Source organism: Rattus norvegicus, chromosome 2 (assembly GCF_036323735.1).
Source record: "Rattus norvegicus strain BN/NHsdMcwi chromosome 2, GRCr8, whole genome shotgun sequence".
NCBI lineage: Eukaryota > Metazoa > Chordata > Mammalia > Rodentia > Muridae > Rattus > Rattus norvegicus.
Genome location: NC_086020.1, coordinates 197,079,281 through 197,094,876, shown reverse-complemented (window position 1 = coordinate 197,094,876; position 15,596 = coordinate 197,079,281). Strand labels below are relative to the sequence as shown.

The 15,596-nt window shown below is 40.3% G+C and overlaps 1 protein-coding gene across 2 annotated transcripts in view; it reads left to right on the top strand.

The window, feature by feature from the left end:
• Positions 1 to 6,951: 6,951 nt before the first annotated feature.
• Positions 6,952 to 15,596, top strand: part of Cd53 (Cd53 molecule) — a 47,557-nt gene continuing 38,912 nt past the window's right edge. Inside the window, exon 1 of one of the 2 annotated variants that reach the window (XR_010063581.1) lies at positions 6,952 to 7,111. The gene's annotated coding sequence lies outside the window, so the exon portion shown is untranslated. The remainder of the gene's footprint in view (positions 7,112 to 15,596) is intronic. The other variant, NM_012523.2, reaches the window with a different exon arrangement.

The window sequence follows — 15,596 nt, the reverse complement described above, 5'->3', positions numbered from 1 at the left end:
TGATTCAGTATATGGAAATCCATCAACGTAATCTACTATATAAACAAACTCAAAGAAAAAAAACCCACATGATCATTTCACTTGATGCTGAGAAAGCATTTGATAAAATTCAATACCCCTTCATGATAAAAGTCCTGGAAAAATCAGGAATTCAAGGCCCATATGTAAGCATAATAAAAGCAATATACAGCAAACCAGTAGCTAACAACAAACTAAATGGAGAGAAATGAAGCAATTCCACTAAAATCAGGGACTAGACAAGGCTGCCCACTCTCGCCCTACTTATTCAATATAGTTCTTGAAATTCTAGCCAGAGAAATCATACAATAAAAGGAAATCAAAGGGATGCAAATTGGAAAGTAAGAAGTCAAAATATCACTATTTGCAGAGGATATGATAGTATGCTTAAGTGGCTCCAAAACTTCTACCAGAAAACTACTAAGCCTGATAAACAATTTTAGCAAAGTGGTTAGGTATAAAATTAACTCAAACAAATTAGTAGCCTTCCTCTACTCAAAGCATAAATAGGCTGAGAAAGAAATTGGGGAAATGGCACCCTCCACAATAGTCCTAAATAATATAAAATACCTTGGTATGACTTTAACCAAGTGAGTGAAAGATCTGTATGACAAGAACTTCAAGTCTCTGAGGAAAGAAATTGAAGAAGATATCAGAAGATGAAAAGAACCTCCATGCTCATGAATTAGCAGGATTAATATAGCAAAAATGGCCTTTTGCTAAAAGCAGTCTACAGATTCAGTACAACCCCAATCAAAATTCTTCATAGAGTTAGAAAGAGCAATTTGAAATCCGTTTGGAATAACAAAAAACCCAGGAGAGCAAAAACTATACTCAACAATAAAAGAACTTCTGGGGGAATCACTATTCCTGAACTCAAGCAGTATTACAGAGCAATAGTGATAAAAACTGTATGGTATTGGCACAGAGACAGGCAGGTAGCCCAGTGGAATAGAATTGAAGACCCAGAAATGAACCCACACACCTATAGTCACTTGATATTTGACAAAGAAACTAAAACCATCCAATGGAAAAAAGAGAGAATTTTCAACAAATGGTGCTGGTTCAACTGGAAGTCAGCATGTAGAAGAATGCAAATAGAGCTATTCTTTTTTTTTCTTTATTAACTTGAGTATTTCTTATTTACATTTCGATTGTTATTCCCTTTCCCAGTTTTCAGGCCAACATCCCCCTAACCCTTCCCTCTCTTCTTCTATATGGGTGTTCCCCTCCCCATCCTCTCCCCATTACCACCCTCCCCCCACAATCATGTTCACTGGGGGTTCAGTCTTAGCAAGACCAAGGGCTTCCCCTTCCACTGGTGCTCTTACTAGGCTATTCATTGCTACCTATGAGGTTGGAGCCCAGGGTCAGTCCATGTATAGTCTTTGGGTAGTGGCTTAGTCCCTGGAAGCTCTGGTTGGTTGGCATTGTTGTTCATATAAGATCAAGAGTCCCTTCAAGCTCTTCCAGGCCTTTCTTTGATTCCTTCAATGGGGGTCCCGTTCTCAGTTCAGTGGATTGCTGATGGAATTAGCCTATGTATTTGCTGTATTCTGGGTGTGTCTCTCAGGAGAGATCTACATCCGGTTCCTCTCGGCTTACACTTCTTTGCTTCATCCATCTTGTCTAATTGGGTGGCTGTATATGTATGGGCCACATGTGGGGCAGGCTCTGAATGGGTGTTCCTTCTGCCTCTGTTTTAATCTTTGCCTCCCTATTCCCTGCCAAGGGTATTCTTGTTCCCCTTTTAAAGAAGGAGTGAAGCATTCGCATTTTGATCTTGAGTTTCATGTGTTCTGTGCATTTAGGGTAATTCAAGCATTTGGGCTAATATCCACTTATCAATGAGTGCATACCATGTGTGTTTTTCTGTGATTGGGTTACCTCACTCAGGATGATATTTTCCAGTTCCCTCTATTTGCCTATGAATTTCATAAAGTCATTGTTTTTGATAGCTGAGTAATATTCTATTGTGTAGATGTACCACATTTTCTGTATCCATTCCTCTGTTGAAGGGCATCTGGGTTCTTTCCAGCTTCTGGCTATTATAAATAAGTCTGCTATGAACATAGTGGAGCACGTGTCTTTGTTATATGTTGGGGCATCTTTTGGGTATATGCCCAAGAGAGGTATAGCTGGATCCTCAGGTAGTTCAATGTCCAATTTTCTGAGGAACCGCCAGACTGATTTCCAGAATGGTTGTACCAGTCTGCAATCCCACCAACAACGGAGGAGTGTTCCTCTTTCTCCACATCCTCGCCAGCATTTGTTGTCACCTGAGTTTTTGATCTTAGCCATTCTCACTGGTGTGAGGTGAAATCTCAGGGTTGTTTTGATTTGCATTTCCTTGTGACTAAAGATGTTGAACATTTCTTTAGGTGTTTCTCAGCCATTTGGCATTCCTCAGCTGTGAATTCTTTGTTTAGCTCTGAACCCCAATTTTTAATAGGGTTATTTGTCTCCCTGCAGTCTAATTTAATGAGTTCTTTTTATATTTTGGATATAAACCCTCTATCTGTTGTAGGATTGATAGCATAGATTTTTAAGTCAAGATATTAAACTGCTCTAATAAACTCTTAAGGGACTTTCAGCATTCCCTCTAAGTCTCCAAAATCTAGGACTCCTCTTTTGTGTCATTTTCAACAGTTTCATCTTCTAAGCTCTTACAGAATAATCTACTAAGCACTCACCACTCAATGGCTTTTCCACCTGCAAGTTCAAATGCTATACAATCTCCCCTGAAATAATCAGTTCTGTTACAGGAATACCCCATGTCCTGGTACCAATTTCTGTCTCAGTTAGGGTTTACTGCTGTGAAAAACACCATTACCAAAACAAGATCAGGGAGGAAATTAATTATTTACATCTCTCAGGTCACACTGTACTGCTGAGGGAAATCAGGGCTGGAACTCAAGCAGGGCAAGAACTTGGTGGCAGTAACTGATACAGAGTCCATGGTGGAGTACTGCTTATGGTTTGTTCATATAGCTTGCTTTCTTAGACACCAGGCACACCTTCCCAGGAGTGAAGATCAGTCGCAGTGATCTAGGCCTGTATCAATCACCAATGAAGAAAATGTTGCATATACTTGCCCACAGACCAATTTTGTATGATTTTTTTTCAGTTAGGATTTTTTCCCCAAATCACTCTACCTTGTGGTGAGTTGACATAGAATTCGCCAGCACAATGGTCTCCCAGAAGTTTAAGTTAAGATCCTATTGTTGAAACCATGATGCCCTTCAGACACAGGAGTTCTTGGATTTGAGCTAGGTTTGCCTTGAGTGCCTCCCTTTTGAAGACTAGCTTTCATAATATCAGAAGATGCTATGCAGTCTGCCAAGGGAGGAATGCGACCAATAGTTCTACACAGCTATGCTGCATATGAGGCAAAACAATGACTATCATGACATGATATCCCTAAAGATTCAATAGTGGTGCTTATATCTTAGCAGCTATTTAATTGGACTTAAGGCCTGTTCAATTGGAGGGAAACCATACTTCGTCCTGGAAAGCTAGTCTATTACCAGGGCCTAGTGAAATCATGAATGTTAGAAGAGAATCTACTACTTCCACTTAACAAAACCAATGTGACTCCTATAATACTCTAAATACTTATCCTTATATTTATAGGTGAGTGTAGGTCTCAATCCTCATCAAAAAAACTTCTCTGCATAACAAACAGAGACTATTTCAGAAAGCTACAACTGGTCAAATGGAAGAATATCTAACCACAGGGTGACTCATCTTCAATGGATAAATCAAACACAACTAATGTCTTAGTGTTTTATACTGCTGTGAACAGATACCATGACCAAGGACACTCTTAGAAGGACAACATTTAATTGGGGCTTGCTTATAGGTTCAGAGGTTCAGTCCTTTATCATCAAGGTGGGAGCATAGTAGCACCAAAGCAGGCATGATGCAGGAGGAGCTTAAAGTTCTATATCTTCATTTGGAGGCTGTTAAGAAAATATTGACTTCTAGGCAGGTAGGATAAGGGTCTTGAGCCCACCCTTACAGTGGCAGACCTACTACAACAAGGCCACACCTCTGAATAGTGCCACTTCCTGGACCAAGTATATACAAACCATCACACCTAAGTTTTAGAAAACATCAGCAAAGTGGGGGGATATGGACCTTTTAACCAGGTAGTACTCCCAGTGGAGGGATAATAACAGTAACCCAACCTCAAAAACTTTGACCTAAAATGTGCCCTGCCTACAAGATATGCAGGCATAAAGATAGAGAAGAGGTAGAGGGAATGGCCAACGAATGACTGGGCCATCACATGGGCAAGAACCAATCCCTTACATTATTAATGATATTCTGTTATGCTTGCAGACAGGATCCTAGCATAACTGTCCTCTGAGAGGCACCACCCAGACTGGAACAGATGTAGAGACCCATACCCAAACATTTGATGGAGCACTGTATGTCTTATGGAAGAGTTGAAGGAAGTATTGAGGGACCCAAAGAGGATAGGGACTCCACAGGAGGATCAACGGCGTCAGCTAACCTGAACACTTGGGGCCTCCCAGAGACTCAATTGCCAACCAAAGGGTGAGCATAAACCACACTTATGCCCCTGGCACATGTATAGCAGATGTGCAACTTGGTCTTCATACAGGTCCTCCAACACCTGGAGCAGGGGCTGCCCATGAATATTGCCTGCCTATGGATACAGTTCCTCTAGCTGGGCTGCCTTTTTTGCCTCAGTGAAAGAGGATGTGCCTAGTCCTGCACACTGATGTTGTGTGTGTGTGTGTGTGTGTGTGTGTGTGAGAGAGAGAGAGAGAGAGAGAGAGAGAGAGAAAGAGAGAGAAATACAGAGACAGAGAGAGACAGAGACAGAGAAATACAGAGACAGAGAGAGGGACAGAGACAGAGACAGAGAGAGATAGAGACAGAGACAGAAAGAGACAGAGAGAGATAGAAAGAGAAAGATGATCAGTATGGATGATTCCTCATTCTCAGGTGAAAAAGAGAGGGGAGAATGAGGTAGGAGTTGTGAGGGGAGACTGGGAGAAGAGGGAGGGGTGATCTTGGGATGTAAAGTGAATAAATAAATTGAGAAGCCAGGAGAACAAATGGAAATATGCAGCTGCTGGGGGTGGGAGGTGGGGTGAATCTCTAGAAATTCCCAGACACGTGGGATGTGAGAGGTTCCCAGGACGCAATGGGGATGATCTTAGTCAAAAATGCCCAACAGTGAAGAGATCACCTTAAGTAGATAGATAGTGCTCTCAGTTGAGGGATAGAGTCACCAAACTACGTTAAAATTTTTTTGACCCAGGATTGTTCCTGTCTGAAGGAAAGGCAGGGACAAAAATATAGCAGAGATTGAAGGAAAGGCCATCCAGTGACTAGCCCAACTTGGGATTCATCCCATGGGTGATTACCAAACCTTGACACTATTACTGATGACATTGTTGTGCTTGCACAGGAGCCTAGCATAGCTGTCCTCTGAGAGGTTGTAGTAGCAGCTGACTGAGACAGATGAAAATACTTACAGCCAACCATTGGACTGAGGTCAGGGAGCCCCTATGGAAGAGTTAGGGGAAAGACTGAAGGAGCTGAAAGGGATGGCAACCCCATATGAAGACCAATAGTATCAACTAACCAGGACTCTTGGGAGCTCCCAGAGACTAATCCACCAACCAAAGAGTACATGGGCTGGTCCACGTCTCCCTGTCCCATATGTGGCAGAGGACTGCCTTATTTGGCCTCAGTGGGAGAGGATGTGCCTAATCCTGTAGAGACTGTAGCCCCAGGTAAGAGAGATATGGGGGATGAGATGGTGGTGAGGAGGTGAGGGGGGAGTGGGTGGATGTTTGGGTGAGCTGGGGAGCACCCTTTCAGAGGCAAAGGGGAGGGAGTATGGGATGAAGAACTCTTGGAGAGGGGGTCAGGAAGTGTGGCAACATTTGGAATGCAAGTAAATAAAATAATAAAAAGTATGCACAAGGGGATTGAAAAATTGTAAAAGCCAGAGAACCAGGATTCAAAGTAGTTTTAATTTGTGTTTTTCTGCTGGCTGGGATGCACAACATTTAAAAAAATATTTGTTGTTCATCTGTTTTTCTTCTTTGGAAAACAGTTAAGTTCATTGACCTGTTCATCGATAAGCAGTTTTGAATGGTTTTTTCCTTTTTGGTGCTTAATTTGTGCAACACTTTATATTTCTAAATATCAAACCCCTGTTTGACACACGGCTGTCAAAGGTATTTTCTTTGTATTCACTTTCTGAGAGTCTATGTTGATCACTTTTCTTTAATCCCATTTTAAAGTGCGTTTTCTGTTGGAATTCTATTCCAAGAGGTTTGGTTATAGCAATATTTTGAAGTGTTTTTCATAGTAGTTTTAGTATTTTGGGTTTTAAATTAAGGTCTTTGGTCCATTTTGAATTTAATTTTTGCAAAGGGTAAAAAATATAGATTTAATTTAATCTTTTGCTAGTAGCTATCTAATTTTGACAGCTTTTATTCAATACAATTTAGTTTTTCTAGCCCATGATTTGATACACCTTTGTCCAAAAGTAGGTAGGAATAAACCTATGCAAGTTTATTTCTGTGTCCTCTACCATGCTCTATTGTTCTGCAAGTATGTTTTGGTTCCCGTACCATGCTGTCTTTCTCAACATGGCTTAGTAGTATAGTTTGTGGTCAGGTGTTGGGAACATGTACACAGGAACAGATCCACATGTGATTTGTAGTTGCTGCTTCAATTGAGTACTGTTCTAAGGTCAGGAACTATCACCCAAAGTTACTGTAGAGTTCACTAGGACTCTAAGATTGGTATGTCAGACCTCCTTTAGCTTCCAGAAACCAGCTTAGAATAGGCTTGGGGTGGAAGACTCTAAAACCCTACTGAGAAACAGTTGAATATATTAACTGAAGAGAGAATACTCAGTCTCACTTCCTCACTCTTCTCACTTGGGTTTCCGTCGTCACAGCATGATCGTATTTTTTCTCTCTTCACTTCTCCTTTTACACAAATAGACATAGACTTCTGGGTTACCAGACTGTGCTCGCCACTTTAAAGATAATAAGCAAATTCTACCTGAAGTACTGAGGGACACTGCCTTCTAAAGGTAAGCCTTGATGACTTTTAACAGCCCTGAACCAGCTAATGCAGCACACAGCATTTTAAGATCTTCACATATCCCTTTAGTAACTTTAAAATATGTGGTGTTTACAAATATTTAGATCAGCTCTTTCCTCAGGCAATTGGTCCAGAAATACTTTGATTTAATTGGTGTTTTATTTTCTGATATCTCTTTGGGCCTGAGTATCCTTGAGCATACATTATTATGACACTTGAATTCTACTTACACTAGAATTGGTTTCTAGTGCTTGAAGTTTTCTAGGTGAGATGAGATGAAATTGGGAAAATCTTCTGTGTTGTTTATTCTTTAGAAAACTTGGAGTTTCATTTTAAAGAAGGGGAGAAAATCATAGCCTGAGTGATTTAGAGCAGTTGCCAGGAGATGTATTGCCTTCATTTGAAAAAAAATTTAAAAGGAAAGTTAGTGCTGTGACTGTCATGTTTTGGTATAAGACCGGTACAAAAAACTGCTACATAGTTAGGTGTTCTGCAATGCACTTCATGATTTTATTTCTATGTACCCTCTAGGGGTGTTTAGTTTTGGGGGCTTTCAAAGAGGAAGAGAAACATTATGATCTGAAAGGCTTCTTTCCTCACGTTAAATGATCTGTGACATACGAAGCTTGTACATTGACAAATCTCATATAAAATATGTAGTCCAGAGGAAACCCGCATAACTTGATACAGTAGTAGTTTCCAACTTACAAATTATTCTAGGGTGTAAGTATTCAGCAAAAGGATAGTCAAGCTTTGGTCAAAACAAAATGTCTGTATCGGGTCTTTTTTGGTCCAAGAACTGTGAGAAGATCGTTTGATTATAATCTAAAGGGGAGAAAGTAAAGTACCCATGTCCACATTTACTTACCTGAAACTCAAGGGAGATCATGTGGAGATACTTCAGAGGCTCCTAAACCTTATGTTTAGAAATAGTGACCTAAGTGAGCCAAGTTAAAACCATGGGTTGGGCACCCATTGCTGTCTGTCAGTATACTGTTGATAAGGAGGAGATATGAAGGAATAGAATTTGCCCAGTAAAAGGTTTGCACGTGAGGAACTCTTCTGGGCAATTATATATATTAGAAGATTGAGCCAGAGACGAATTTTATCTGTGGTGTGAGCAACATTTTGCTTTCTCAATCTCGATCCAAATCTTCACTGCTTTGAAACTGGTTGATTAGGAGCAGATGCTGAACTGAAATGTGGTTTCCTGTGTGGGCCAGTTAAGGTTATTTTGCCTTTAGATATTATGTTTGCTTATCTCTATGTTCACAGGAAGTGATTCACAGCCCAGGCCAACATAGCTACCTCACTACCACTCAAAGGATTTCAGTTGTGTTTGTTAGCAAGAGGAAAAGATATAAAGAAAAACCTCCGTTGTTTTGATACCTTCTATGGCATCTGACTTCCTAGAAGCCTCAGACTAGTGCGTTGCTTCCTCATTCCTTTCTACCCTGCAATGTCCCAAAGGCCAGGCACTGTGCTCAGGTGCTGGGACCTCAAAGTTAACAGATGTGGTTGTCAGTCCCAAAGAGATTAACATGGAGGGCAGATATAAGGACACACAGAACACAATAGACTGCTCTTTTCTATAAAGTAGGGAGGATGTCCACAAAATACAGGAGTTCAGGAGTTTTCCAAAGACTCCCAAAGAGAGGAGACTGCTTTGAATTTATCATAGAGATTGGAAATATTAAAGTTTCCAGTGAACAGACACTATATATGTACTCAAAGAGGTATTACTCCCCCACTTCCTGCCACAGGCATGGCAGAAATGAAATTAAGCAAGACAGACCAGTCACATGATAACAGGAAGCACCAGGCCCTTTCTTCTACTAGGCAACTGAAAATATATGGCAAGTTTACTCAACAGACAAGTATGGGGTGTATCAAAAGGGCAGAGCCTGAGACTTAGATACAACAATTTTGATTGAATGCGGCTGAGTTAAGGCACAGATCCCCTCTAACCTAGGTGTTTCACGTGATCAGAAGGCAAGATAGAGCTTTTCGTGAAGTTATAGCCAATCTGCTACCTTAAGGTTTCATCTGATGACTAGTATGTTGATTTAGTAATAGTGGTTTGGCTTGTGTTCACAATCAGCCTACAGCACTTTATACACCAACAAGCAGTCACTGTGTGTAGGTTGCTCTGTAGACTAGACATCTGTCTTTAGAGTGTTGGGGTTTGTACTAGGAACTTGCCCTCGGCATAGTTTCATGACTAGCTACCACTTCAGGTGTATGTGTTGAGTCAAAACAATTCATGGAAACCAGATACCTGTCTAGATCTGGCCTCCAGAGTTGCTGCTCCTGGACAAGAGGGAGGTTGGACACTTGGTTTGGGAAGAAAGGTTTTTGATAAAGAGGAAAATATGTACTTCCAAAGCCAATAGGTAAGAACTCACAACATAAGCCATTCATCTCTATGTTGGGGTACAGATGTAAAACTCTACTGACTGTCTATTCTCACCAAGTAGAATAGTACCATTTACTGCAAAGTTCTTTATCATTTTAGGGTAATAAAAAAGGTATGATGTCTACTGGATGGATTGTGTGAGAGCTACAGATAACTGCTCCTCTCTAACCTGGGTGTTTCACACGATCAGAAGGATGAATAGAGCTTTTTGTGAAATTACCAACAATTCCCTCCCTTCAGGTTCTATCCAATGATTAGTATGTTGATTTAGTTATAGTGGTTTGGTTTAAGTAATGGCTTTATTATAAAGATCTTTACCACATGTAAGCTACTAGTAATACCTAGCTGAGCTCCCAGATGAGAAGAAATAAGCCCCTACTATCATTTGGGTTTATCTTTTTCACTTTAAAAGTTTTAAAGAAGTATTTCCAAGAAACATAATGAGGGAAAAGGTGATTAAAGTCTTTCCAGCATGGTACATTTCACTCTTGAGGAACTCTCAGGAACTCAGGGCCACTATCAGAAATGTTTGGGTCTTTGAGCTGGCTCTCACTGAACCTCTGGCACTGAGGCATTCAGGAATTTCTACCACATTTACTCCTTAGAGCAATTCGAGGGCAATACTATTAGCCCAGTTTAAAGATGAGGAAACAGGAAGTTTGACAGCTTGAGGAAGTTGTCCAAGGCTGTATTTTTTTTAATGGTTTTGTTATTTGTTTTTGTTTCTCTTTTTTTGCATTTTTGTTGGATATTTTCTTTATTTACATTTCAAATGTTATCCACTTTCCTTGTTTGCTCTCCTGAAACCCCTATCCCATCTTTCCTCCTCCTGCTCCTATGAGGGTACTAACTCACCCACCCACCCACTCCTAACTCCCCACCCTGGCATTCCTCTACACTGGGGCATTGAGCCTTCACAGGACCAAGGGCCTATCCCCCCACTGACTTTTAAGGAGCAGAGCTGGAACTTAAATTAAACCTGATTCTAAAGCTTTTATTTATCAAAACATGATCTGTACTCATTGAGCTCAATGAGTCATCTTCATTAAGTTACATTGCTCACATATAATTTTTCCACACCTGGAAACAACTGCAAGTCAGTGATTACTTACAATCCGACTTTACTTGATCCATCTTGCAAAGCAGCAAGTCCACCAAAGTTCTATGCTTTGCTGAAGCTGGAATTAGGCTGATGTTAGTCTTAATGTATCTATGTAGCATATCAAGAGATGTGGTCTCCTACAAAGGTCCATTGGTCAAGTTGATATGTGCTGGGCTGCCAATAATCCCAGAATAAATAGACTTCAATGTAATGACACAGTATTATGAATAAGAAAATTTTAGTATAAAATTACATAGTTTTGCAAGAATACTTTTCTCTTATTTAGACCCACAATGAACATTAGTTTATAACACATTATTTAAAGGTGCACAGAAAATACCTTTTCTCTAGTCCACATTTAGAGTGTCTATTGTTCTTGTTCAGCTCATGGTTAAGTAGTTGTGTTGGTGAGACTTGGTGTACATAGTTCCCAACATTCCTGGAATACACAATTGAACTCCTTAATCTTCTGGCTCTTACAAACTTTCTCCCCCCTTTAACACACTGATTCTTAAATCTTAAGTATGGAAGTTGTTTCATAGATGTATCCATTGGGGTTGGATTCCAGAACTCTCACTTTTGATGCAGTGTGATTTTCTGTAATGGTTCTGTCTATTGAAAACCAGTTTCCTTGATGTGGGGTAAGGGCTACACTGATATGTAGGCATAAGGATAAATAGTTAGAATGTAGTTAGGATTATTTTTGTTTAGTAAAGTGGCACTTGTTTGTTCTCCTCTATGATCTACACATTCACTAGTCTTGGGTCACTGGCTAGGTTTCTTGTCTCTTCCTCTTATTGAGTGGGTCATAAGTACAATGAAAGACCTGATGGCTACCCATAAGTTATGCATGCTGTTACTGCATGCTTAGGGTTATCATGCCATCCTGGTCGTTGTTGGGGTTTTTAGGCATCATATCTGTGTAGGGTGGTTGGTTACTTCCCTCCTTTGAATATTTTCAAAATGTTCTGACCATGGATTTCTTGCATTTTTTGTCTTGTTTTTTTGTGTGTTTTTTGTTTTTTTCAAGAAGAGTTTGTTAATATCTCATAAGTCATCTATGTGAAAGCAAAGCTCCTTGTTGTTACACATTGACCTCTGAGATTGTATTAGATAAAGACAAAGCTTGAGAACTGGTAGGGTGTTTTGAAGTTTCTGTCTAACCAGAGTCATCTCGAACTCGTGATCCTCCTGTCTCTGCCTCCTTCAGCAAATCCTACCAGCATGTGCCACCACAACCGGCACCAGAGTCATTTTAAACTTGATCTCACTGGTGCTGTAATTGCAGATCAAAAGAGAGATCAAATTAGAAACCTATAATACAGTTCATTAGCCCAAGCTCTTTACTTGGAATAATTAAATAGTGTTTGGCTCTGGCTCCCACAGTGGGTCCTGGGATGTGGACCCAGTTCACTGTGGTTTAGTTGTGGAGGTTTTCTGGAAATTGACGTCAGGAGATTTCTTCATAAAAAAATAACCCCATGAGAATGCTGTGAGTCATGGGGGAGGAAGTGGCGGATTTTAACTGTTAGGTAGATATCAGTTTCTCTGAATGTTAGACAGAAGAGTGGGAGGTTCTGAAACTGTCTGGTAAAGGTGAAGAAATGGTAGTTGAAATTTTGTGTCAGCTTTTATGAAAATAGGGTCATTGTAGCATTTTGCAAAACTAGTGGCAATATTCACTACTGAGTAGATTGTATATGTCAATTTGACATGAGTCTGAGCAAATAGAAAATCAGAGAGGAGAGAAGCAAAAAGTGATTTTTTTTGTGAAGGACAGAGTAAATGGTGACTCACCCAGGTCACCTTGGTCATTGAGGCTCTGTGGAGAACTGGTTTCTATGAGTCTGAAAAGACTGTGACAAGACTCAAGGATGCTGGGACTTGTGTAACTCTAAAAGGCAGCTCACTTGTTTACCTTCTGTTAGTTAATGAGAAGCTTATTCTTCTATGCTTAAACCATAATTTATTAGCAACAACAAAATTCCCAAGGTTCCTGACTCTGCAGTATCTTGTTCATTCCACAATATTAGAATATTTGGAGCTAACAAATAAACTCAACCTAATTTTTTAACAATCTCATTAATTTTTAGTGTAATTAGGTACTGTGTTAGGCATTAGTAATTCAAAGATGAATGAGGTTTACCTACTCTCAAGAACTTACATCCTAGTGAAGGAAGAGATGCTTGTAATAGGGAGAGACTTATACAACGGAAGAGATTCACATAGTGCAAGCACTCCTTATAGGAGTGAGAGCTAGATTTGAAAAATTGAGAAGTCATTAGAGAAAGCTTTGAGGAAAAATGATATAAGCGGAGTGCAAAACGGTTATCAACTAATAAGAAGAAATGTTAAGGACAGAAAGGGATAGATTTCAGCAAAGAACCACATGAGCAAAGAAAGGAAGGAGTTTTATGAAGAAGCATTAAAGCCTGATTGCTAAACTTTTATGCAATTAGGTAGATATATTATGAGTCTTGAGTAATGGATAGTAGCAGATCAAGAAGGGCCCTTTTCACATATAGTTACCTGCATAAATACATTACTTCAGTCAAGACAATATCATATCCCACACTCTTAAAAATTCCTCACTGTCTTTTGTAATCTCTTTCACACATCTTTCACTGTACTCATTTCTTTTTTGTTTTTTTCAAAAAGGTTTTTTGTTATTTTTTTAATCCTTTTAGTCCAGAGTTTTAAAAACCTTAAAAATCTAAACTTATTTTCCATAGCCACTAAATGACTCATTTATAAAGACACATTTTAATTTTAAGCATTACATAGTTTATAAAATAAAACTAAGAAACAAGTATGTGCTGGAGACTTTGTAAGCACATTCAATTTAAGGTGCCTTTCTCCCATGTAAGAAGTAACCCTACTGCCTTTATTGTGCTGAAAAATATCATAATAGAAAGGAAACCATTGGTTATTCTAGTTGATAGATTTGAACCATTAGAAGCAAAATCCTGGGGCATTAATGGATAGGATATGGTACAGAAGGTTATGAAACTAGGGATACATACATATACAGCCACCAAAACTAGGTAAGATGGATGAAGCTAAGTAGTGCATGCTGACAGGAACCGGATATAGAATAGCCAGGACATATCAAATACAGAGGCAAATGCCAGCAGCAAAGCACTAAACTGAGAAGGGGACCCCTGTTGGAGGAATCAGAGAAAGGACTGAAAAAGCTGAAGGGGCTTGAGACCCCGTATGAACAACAATGCCAACCAACCAGAGCTTCCAGGGACTAAACCACTACCCAAACACTATACATGGACTGACCCAGGGCTCCAACCTCATAGGTAGCAGTGAATAGCCTTGTTGGGGCCCCAGTGGAAGGGGAAGCCCTTGACCCTGCCAAGGCTGGACCCCCAGTGTAGGGTATTGTTCAGATGGGGCTTTAATGGGAGTGGAAGGGGAGGGGAACACTCACTTAGAAGAGGAGGAGTAGGGGTCAGGGGGCTGATGGACAGGAATCTGGGAAAAGGAATAACATTTGAAATGTAAATAAGAAATGCCCAATTTAATAAAAATGGAAGGAAAAATTAAAGAAAAGAAAAGAAAAGAAAGAAAGGAAGGAAGGAAGGAAGGAAGGAAGAGAGGAAGGAAGGAAGGAAGGAAGGAAGGAAGGAAGGAAGAGAGAGAGAAAAAAAGAAACCAGGGGTAGCTTCGTGCAGTTTCCCAACTCCCTAGCTTGGCTTGGTCCTCTTCTTGACCTCTTCTGCCTATTTGTCTGAGAGCATCCTTGGAGCTAAAGAAACAATTAGAGCAACATGTAAGCCTTGAAACCTAGTCCTGTATATGCTCTGCTATAAGTGGGCACAAGCTGAAAAGCACAGAAAGAGTAAAGAGTTATACAGTTCAATTCTGGAGACTTGGAGAAAAGGAGAAAGTGTTACGAAAGGTTGCAAGCCACACATGGGTGCTGGGAACTAAGTTCTGGTCCAATGTAAGGGCAGTACCACTGAGCAATCCTTCCAATTCCTTATTTTATTCATTTTGTGTGTTTGTGTTTGTGTGTGAGTGTGTGTGTGTGTGTGTGTGTGTGTGTGTGTGTGTGTGTGTGTGTGTAGGTTAGGGGATAACTTTTTGCCGTTGATCCTCATCTTCCTCCTTGTAGAGGCATAGTAGGTATTTCTTGATCTAGCTGCATACTCCCTGTTGGCTTGCTTAAGGTCTCTAGCTGATTCTGTGTCTCTGCCTACCATCTGCAGATGTGTGCCACTGCATCTGGTTTTTTACATACCTTTCCTGGGAATTGAACTTAGGTCATCAGATTTGCACAGTGTGCACTTTTACTCAATGAGCCTTAATTGAGTGATCCTACACATAGTCCTTACCTTTGAGGAAGACTTTTTCTTTCCCTAACCTAAGTGAACTGTGGAGCTCTTGGTTGCTTCCTGGTGAGTCTTCCTCCAAACATGCTTGTTTGATTTGGAGTCTGCTATTCCTATTTTCATAAAGGTGTGGTGAATTTGGTTCTTTAGCTCACATATTTTTTAAATATATATTTTATTGGATATTTTTAATTTACATTTAAAATGTTATCCCCTTTCCTGGTTTCTAGTCCATAAACCCCCTATACCATCACCCTCCCTCTTCTTCTATGGGGGTGTTTCCCTAGCCAATCACCCAACCCTTTCCATCTCCCCGCCCTGACACTCCCTTACACTGGGGGGTCCAGTCTTAGCAGGGCCAAGGGTTTCTCCTCCCATTGGTGCCCAACAAGGCCATCCTCTGCTATATATTCAGCTGAAGCCATGGGTCTGTCAATGTGTAGTCTTTGGGTAGTGGTTTAGTCTCTGGGAGCTCTGGTTGGTTGATAATGCTGTTCTTATGGGGTTGTAAGTCCCTTCAGCTCCTTCAATCCTTTCTCTAACTCCTCAAATGGGAACCTCATTCTTAGTTCAATGGTTGGCTGCTAATGTTCACCTCTGTATTTGTCATGCT